Source organism: Bos indicus x Bos taurus, chromosome 6 (assembly GCF_003369695.1).
Source record: "Bos indicus x Bos taurus breed Angus x Brahman F1 hybrid chromosome 6, Bos_hybrid_MaternalHap_v2.0, whole genome shotgun sequence".
Taxonomy (NCBI): Eukaryota; Metazoa; Chordata; class Mammalia; order Artiodactyla; family Bovidae; genus Bos; species Bos indicus x Bos taurus.
The window spans coordinates 45314543-45323240 of NC_040081.1; the positions used below are offsets into that span (position 1 = coordinate 45314543).

Genomic DNA, 8698 nt, shown 5'->3' on the forward strand with positions numbered 1-8698 from the left:
CACTCACTCAGTCGTGTCTGACTCTTTGCTACCCCATGAATTGCAGCACGCCAGGCCTCCCTGTCCATCACCAACTCCCGGAGTTCACTCAAACTCATGTCCATCGAGTCAGTGATGCCATCCAGCCATCTCATCCTCTGGCATCCCCTTCTCCTCCTGCCCCCAATCCCTCCCAGCATCAGAGTCTTTTCCAGTGAGTCAACTCTTCACATGACGTGGCCAAAGTACTGGAATTTCAGCTTTAGCATCAGTCCTTCCAAAGAACACCCAGGGCTGATCTCCTTTAGGATGGACTGGTTGGATCTCCTTGCAGTCCAAGGGACTCTCAAGAGTCTTCTCCAACACCACAGTTGAAAAACATCAATTCTTTGGCACTCAGCTTTCTTCACAGTCCAACTCTCATATCCATACATGACCACTGGAAAAACCACAGCCTTGACTAGATGGACCTTTGTTGGCAAAGTAATGTCTCTGCTTTTCAATATGCTATCTAGATTGGTCATAACTTTCCTTCCAAGGAGTAAGCATCTTTTAATTTCATGGCTGCAATCACCATCTGCAGTGATTTTGGAGCCCCAAAAATAAAGTTTGACACTGTGTCCCCATCTATTTCCCATGAAGTGATGGGACCAGATGCCATGATCTTAGTTTTCTGAATGTTGAGCTTTAAGCCAACTTTTTCACTCTCCTCTTTCACTTTCATCAAGAGGCTCTTTAGTTCTTCTTCACTTTCTGCCATAAGGGTGGTGTCATCTACATATCTGAGGTTATTGGTATTTCTCCCGGCAATCTTGATTCCAGCTTGTGCTTCTTCCAGCCCAGCATTTCTCATGATGTACTCTACATATAAGTTAAATAAGCAGGGTGACAATATACAGCCTTGACGTACTCCTTTTCCTATTTGGAACCAGTCTTTAATATGTGTGTGTATATATATATATAGTTGGAGTATATTTGCCTTACAGTGATGTGTTAGTTTCTGCTGTACAATGAAGTGAATCAGCCATCCATATGTATACACTTATCCCCTCTCTCTTGGACCCTCCTCCCACCCTCAACCCCTGTCCCACTCATCTAAGTCATCACAGAACACTAGCTGAGTTCCCTGCATTATACAGCAGGTTCCCACTAGCTATTTACTCTACATGCAGAGTATACATATGTCAGTCCTAATCTTCCAATGCATTCTACCCTCTCCTTTCCCCTTGGTGTCCATGTGTCTGTCCTCTGCATCTGCGTCTCTATCCTTACCCTGCAAGCCAGTTCATCTGTACTATTTTCCTAGATTCCATATATACGTATTAATATACAATATTTGTTTTCCTCTTTTTTACTTACCTCACCCTGTACAAAATGACCCAGAAATCCCACTCTTGGGATATACCCTGCTGCTGCTGCTGCTGTTAAAGTGCTTCAGTCATGTTCGACTCTGTGCAACCCCATAAACAGCAGCCCACCAGGCTCCCCCGTCCCTGGGGTTCTCCAGGCAAGAACACTGGAGTGGGTTGCCATTTCCTTCTCCAATGCATGGTAGTGAAAAGTGAAAGTGAAGTCGCTCAGTCATGTCCGACTCCTAGCGACCCCATGGACTGCAGCCTACCAGGCTCCTCCATCCATGGGATCTTCCAGGCAAGAGTACTGGAGTGGGGTGCCATTGCCTTCTCTGTGGGATATATCCTGAGAAAACCATAATTCAAAAAGACACATGTACCCCAACATTCATTGCAGCACTATTTACAATAACCAGGACATGGAAGCAACCTAAATGTCCATCAACAGATGAAGAGATAAAGAAGACGTGGTACATATATAAAATGGAAAATTATTCAGCCATAAAAAGGAACAAAACTGGGGCATTTGTAGAGTTGTAGGTGAAACTAGAGTCTGTCATACACAAACAACCCTTGATATCACCCGTTCACAGCCTGACCCTCTCACGAGAACATGGCCCCCTGGAGGGCAAGGTGTGTCTGTCACCAGCACCACTGGATGCCCTGTCCTGGCACAGAAGTTGGCAGGTGGCAGACACTCAGTAAATCACCATCACTGCTAATGTTGTGAGGCACTGGCTATGGGCCAGGCACTGTACCAAGCTCACTGCAGACAGACTCACAATAGCCCCTCTCTGAGGTGGCTGCTGCTCCATTCCTGTGTAGATGGGGGCATGGGAGCACAGAGAGGCTGTCCCCCAACCACAGAGCAGCCACACCAAGATGTGATATCTGGCAGTCCAGGGGTGACACCAACTCTAACTGATTTGCCCGGGACCACCCTAGTTTTAAAATGGAAAGATCCACCTCCCAGAAAAGGGCAAAGGAGAAGGTCCAGATCAGGATGAAATGAGTAAGGTACTTGCCTGGGGCCCAAAATTTAAGTGGATGCCCAAACACTCAGTAATCAAGAGAAATTACATTTTAAGGCAGTATTTTAAAAATAACAAAAATTAATGTAAAATAGTCATGATGAACAAAATAACAAAATTTAAAGAGTCAATTCCTCTGTGGGTCACCACTCCCCTCCTCATGCCATGAGAACGTGTCACAATGAGGCAAAATAATGAAGCGTCTCAGGCTGGTCAGTGGAGACAGGGAGGCTGGCCTCTCTTCCTCCCACCAGTTGGGACCCAGGGGTCTATCCTTCTGGTTTTCCTTAGCTTTGAGCAAGCAGGCGGGGAATCTCTGGGAGAAGTAGGAATGCTGCTAAGTCGCTTCAGTCGTGTCTGACTCTGTGCGACCCCATAGACGGCAGCCCACCAGGCTCCCCCGTCCCTGGGATTCTCCAGGCAAGAACACTGGAGTGGGTTGCCATTTCCTTCTCCAATGCATGAAAGTGAAAAGTGAAAGTGAAGTCGCTCAGTCGTGTCTGACTCTTAGCGACCCCATGGACTGCAGCCTACCAGGGTCCTCCATCCATGGGATTTTCCAAGCAAGAGTACTGGAGTGGGGTGCCATTGCCTTCTCCGAAGTAGGAACAGCTGCTGCAAAGCAGAAGGAATTGCTGAGTTTAGAGTAATTCTAAGAGGTGGTATTCTCTCCCAGAAACCTGCATGGCTAGCAAGGGGAAGACTTTGAGAGGAAGGCCGGAACAGGAGACAAGAGAGCGTTTTCTCTTAACATCAGTGGGAGAGAGGACATCTCTGCTGAGAAATGCTTCAAAAACTCCATTTGCTGTACAGGCTGCAGTCAGGGTTTCACTGGCAGCTGAAAGCAGAGGAAAGGGAAAGCTATTGTGTAACACAGGAAGGAGCACTGAATTGGAGCCTGGTGGAGGATTTTGGATGCAAGAGAGGAGACAGAGAAGGATGCTACTGCAGGAACTCCATGTGAAGCCTCTTTGTGACTTTCCATCTTCATCTTAAATTACATTTCCAACCATCACAAATTGCTGGGAGTGAAGCCTGTCACAAGACTGCAGAGGCCAGGGTCTGTGTGGTCCCTGGTCCACTTCTGGATTTCATTAACATCACATCTGCAGGAAATGGATTCATCCACTCTTTCTGGGAAGGTTGGCTCCTCTGTGACTGTTAGCAATTAAGAGGTTCCAGAGTGATTTTGCTATTGACCGAATGCCTAGTTTTGTATCCACTTTAGTTCTCACTACTTTTGGGATAATGGTAATGCTCTCCCAGGTTATTATAGTGGCTTTGCCACTTGGTGGAGATTTATGGAGCTCATTTTGGGGCACTCATAAATTTGAACTCTTGGTTTTATTCCTGAACTTGTTTTTCTCCCTGTTGGCTCAGACGGTAAAGAATCCACCTGCAGGGCAAGAGACCTGGGCTCCATCCCTAGGTTGGGAAGATCCCTTGGAGAAGGGAATGGCTACTCACTCCAGTATTCTTGCCTGGACAATCCCATGGCCAGAGGAGCCTGGTGGGCTACAGTCCACGGGGTCACAAATAGTCAGACACAGCTGAGTGACTAACCCTTTAGTCCTCTGTCCTTGTAGGATAGCAGTAATGCCCTCCCAATTTATATCATGACTTCACCACTTGGTAGATTTATGGAGCTCATTTTGGGGCACTCAGAAAGTCAAACTCTTGATCTGATCCTTGAACTTGTTTATCTCTCATCCACCAGTAAATGGCACCACTACCTACCCAGCTGTTCAAGCTAACTCCCATCATTCTCTGTAGATTTCCTTTTTTTCCTTCCATCCCATCCATCAGCGAGTCAGATGGTCTTGCCTCCAAGCATGGTGGCCTATGATAACCAACCTGATAACCAACCACCCAGGCCAGGGGTTTTTCCATTTTAGCACTAAATGTCCCATGTCCCAGGAAACCCCTTAGTCCCAGGCCAACAGGGGCAGTCGGTCACCCTACTCTGCTTTGGCCACACTTGTCTGATACGCACAACTGCGTACTCTCCAGCTGATCTCCCTCCTTCACTCTGCACCCACGGCTATGCTCCACACTGCAGCGGGGTGAGCCTTCAGACAGCTGACTCAGATGGCACCCTCTGCTTGAGACCCTCTGATGCCCCTAAACCCACAGCTCCCCCCAGCATGTCCTCTCGAGGCCTCATGTGATGGGCTGTGGCCTCACTTGGCCTCTCTGCTATAGCACTTCCTCTGGAACCACCATCTCATTATGACAAGTCCCCTCACCCCACACACATCTGCCTTCACTGTCCCCCTCTTCCCAGGATGCTGTCCCCGGGTCTCCACATGGGGCTTGCTTCTCACCATTCCAGTCTTGGTGCAAATGTCACCATCTCAGAAAGGGCTCTCCTACCACCCAGATCTCAAGTGCCACCACCACACCCCCCCCCCAAACTGTCACATTTTATCCCATAACTCTGTTTTATTCTCCTCATGTACGAGTCACCACTAAAACAATTGTGTGTGTATATATGTTTGTTGATTGCCTTTCACCTCCTCTCTACTCCCCTAAGACGTAAACTCCTTGATAGTAGGAACTTTCTTTCCCTCATTCTCCCCAACACCTAGAACAGTGCCTGGCAAACAGTTGGTGCTGAAGAAATAAGTGGAAACAAGGCTTCCCTTCACAGATTTCAAATTGGCAGAAGCCATGGTTTCCACCCTCCAGAGGCTTTAAGTACTTAGGGGCTGGAGAATACAGCAACAGAAGGAGGACCTGTGGTTGTTATTTGAATCATTTAAAGGAAAAGAGGGCCCCTGAGTAGGTTAAGTCCTGAAGGAAAATGGGATTTCCAGAGGCAAAATTAAGGACACTCCAAGGGCATTCCCTGCATGTGGAGGATGAAGGCAGGAACAGCTACACTCAGTGATCTGTCCTTGGCATGACTTTCAGAGTTTGCATAAAGTCACCATTGCCTGGGCGATGAGACCTCCACAGAGGTAGCCAGGAACCGTGGAAGGCTCTAGAGCAACATACCTGAGGGCTTTTGGGGGGAATGTCATTCAGGGTGGTGGGGAGAACCATCAGTCTGCTGCAGCACTGATGCTTCTGTGAGTACTGGGAGAAAGGAAAACATGGTGAATACTCAGAGGGGAGAATTACTAGGGCTTGGGGGAAATTTGGATCTTTGTGGCAAAGGGGAAGGAAATAACCAACCAGTTGCCTAATTCTATTGATCTCCAATAGAATCAATTAGAATTGATCAATAGTTTAGGCAATTGCAGAAATCAATAACACAGGGAAAGCCAGTAGAGAGAGCAATAGAATTAAGACATTGGTTAGATTTTTTGGCAAAGAAGAAGGGCTTTGATAGCTGAGAGCCTCTGGGTTGCAGGTTGGAGAGGCATCTCTGTGGGAGGGACTGGTTTGGGAGGGTCCTTCTCGTAAAATAATGAGCTTCCCAGGTGGTGCTAGGAGTAAAGGAACCTGCCTGACAATGTAGGAGACCCAAGAGATGTGGGTTTGATCCCTGGGCCAGGAAGATCCCCTGGAGAAGGGAATGGCTACCCACTCTGCCAGTACTCTTGCCCGGAGAATCCCATGGACAGAGGAGGCTGGTGGGCTACGGTCCATGAGGTCACACAGAGTTGGACATGACTGAAGAGACTTAGCATGCATGCACACTCATAAAATGGTTTTGCAGACTGTTGCATGTGGGGCACTAGTGGGAGGTCCAAGTGAAGCTCCAGGGCAGCTTTAGGACCCATGGGGCTGGGGAGAGAGAGGTATAAGTCACTCCATCCACAGAAAAAGATTTTTAAACTTTTGGGATGAAGGACATTTGTAGATGTGAAAAAAGATCAGACCCACTCTTTAGAAAAATGCACAAATCCACCTACTCTGAAAAACTTCATTCAGGTTCAACCCAGCTGTCAAATGGATATTTTTTTGTTTGTTTATCTTTTGTGTGCCCTGGAGATTGGCTTTTAGAAAGGATTCTTTTATGAAAAGGATTATTCTGAAAAGATAATCCCTTATGGAAAGGATTATTCTATAAAGATTTAAGTTTCAATTTTTAAAACCTCTACTTCTCCCTTCATCTTTTTTTTTAAGCCATGCCTTCAGCAGTGAAAGCACAGAGTCCTAGCCACTGGCCCACCAGGGAATTTCCCTTCTCACTTCATCTTAAATTCAGTTTTAAAATATCTTTTTACTATGTATAAACCTACCAAAGTTTGAACAACTAATTTAAAAATCACTTTATTTACATTTTAAACTTCATTTGCACTTTCAATATATTTGGTTTCTTTAAGTCATTGTGATTATCGAATATAATAACTAGTTACCTCATTTTTATGAATCTAACAAATTAAACCTTAAAATAATGAATTTTAAGTACTCTTAAGTGTTCTGATATGGTTTAAAAACTGAATAAAATTTCAATTTAAGTTCACAAAAATCTACATCAATTATGCAATCATTATTTTAAATTAAAATTTCTGGGTTCAGTTCAGTTCAGCTCAGTCACTCAGTCATGTCCCACTCTCTCCAACCCCATGAACTGCAGCACAGCAGACCTCCCTGTCCATCACTAACTTCTGGAGTTTACTCAAACTCATGTCCATTGAGTCAGTGATGCCATCCAACCATCTTATCCTCTGTCATCCCCTTCTCCAGGCTTCTATCTTTCCCAGCATCAGAGTCTTTTCAAATGAGTCAGTTCTTCACATCACGAGGCCAAAGTATTGGAGTTTCAGCTTCAGCATCAGTCCTTCCAATGAATATTCAGGACTGATTTCCTTTAGGATGGACTAGTTGGATCTCCTTGCAGTCCAAGGACTCTCAAGAGTCTTCTCCAACACCACAGTTCAAAAGCATTATTTCTTCGGCACTCAGCTTTCTTTATAGTCCAACTCTCACATCCATACATGAATACTGGGAAAACCATAGCCTTGACTAGATATACTTTTGTTGGCAGAGTGATGTCTCTGCTTTTTTAAATGCTGTCTAGGTTGGTTATAACTTTTCTTCCAAGGAGCAAGCATCTTTTAATTTCATGGCTGCAGTCACCATCTGCAGTGATTTTGGAGCCCAAGAAAATAAAGTCTGTCACTGTTTCTACTGTTTCACCATCTATTTCCCATGAAGTGATGGGACCAGATGCCATGATCTTCATTTTCTGAATGTTGAGCTTTAAGCCAACTTTTTCACTCTCCTCTTTCACTTTCATCAAGAGGTTCTTTAGTTTTTCTTTGCTTTCTGCCAAAAGGGTGGTATCATCTGCATATCTGAGGTTATTGATATTTCTCCCAGCAATCTTGATTCTAGCTTGTGCTTCTTCCAGCCCAGCATTTTTCATGATGTACTCTGCATATGAGTTAAATAAGCAGGGTGACAATATACAGCCTTGATGTACTCCTTTCCCTATTTGGAACCAGTCTGTTGTTCCATGTCCAGTTCTAACTGTTTCTTCCTGATCTGCATACAGATTTCTCAAGAGGCAGGTTAGGTGGTCTGGTATTCCCATCTCTTTCAGAATTTTCCACAGTTTGTGGTGATCCACACAGGCAAAGGCTCTGGCATAGTCAATAAAGCAGAAGTAGATGTTTTTCTGGAACTCTCTTGCTTTTTCGATAATCCAGCAGATGTTGGCAATTTGGTCTCTGATTCCTCTTTCTTTTCTAAAACCAGCTTGAACATCTGGAATTTCACAGTTCATGTATTGTTGAAGCCTGGCTTAGAGAATTTTGAACACTACTTTACTGCTGTGTGAGATGAGTGGAATTGTGCGGTAGTTTGAGCATTCTTTGGCATTGCCTTTCTTTGGGTTGGAATGAACGCTGACTTTTTCCAGTCCTGTGGCCACTGCTGCTGCTGCTAAGTCACTTTGCTGGCATATTGAGTGCAGCATTTCACAGCATTATCTTTTAGGATTTGAAATAGCTCAACTGGAATTCCATCACCTTCACTAGCTTTGTTTGTAGTGATACTTTCTAAGGCCCGCTTGACTTCACATTCATTCCAGGATGTCTGGCTCTAGGTGAGTGATCACACCATCATGATTATCTGGGTCATGAAGATCTTTTTTGTACAGTTCTTCTGTGCATTCTTGCCACCTCTTCTTAATATCTTCTGCTTCTGTTAGGTCCATACCATTTTTGTCCTTTATTGAGCCCATCTTTGAATGAAAAGTTCCCTTGATATCTCTAATTTTCTTGAAGAGATCTCTAGTCTTTCCCCATTCTATTGTTTTCATCTATTTCTTTGCATTGATCACTGAGGAAGGCTTTCTTATCTCTCCTTGCTATTCATTGGAACTCTGCATTCAAATGTGTATATCTTTCCTGTTCTTTGCTTTTTGCTTCTCTTCTTTTC

General features: G+C 44.9%; 1 long non-coding RNA gene across 1 annotated transcript; it reads left to right on the plus strand.

The window, feature by feature from the left end:
* Nucleotides 1-2174: 2174 nt before the first annotated feature.
* LOC113894705 lies at nt 2175-3561 on the plus strand. Its single transcript, XR_003511641.1, has 2 exons — nt 2175-2348; nt 3039-3561. It is a non-coding gene; the product is annotated as an uncharacterized LOC113894705 (long non-coding RNA).
* The last annotated feature ends 5137 nt before the right edge of the window (nt 3562-8698 follow it).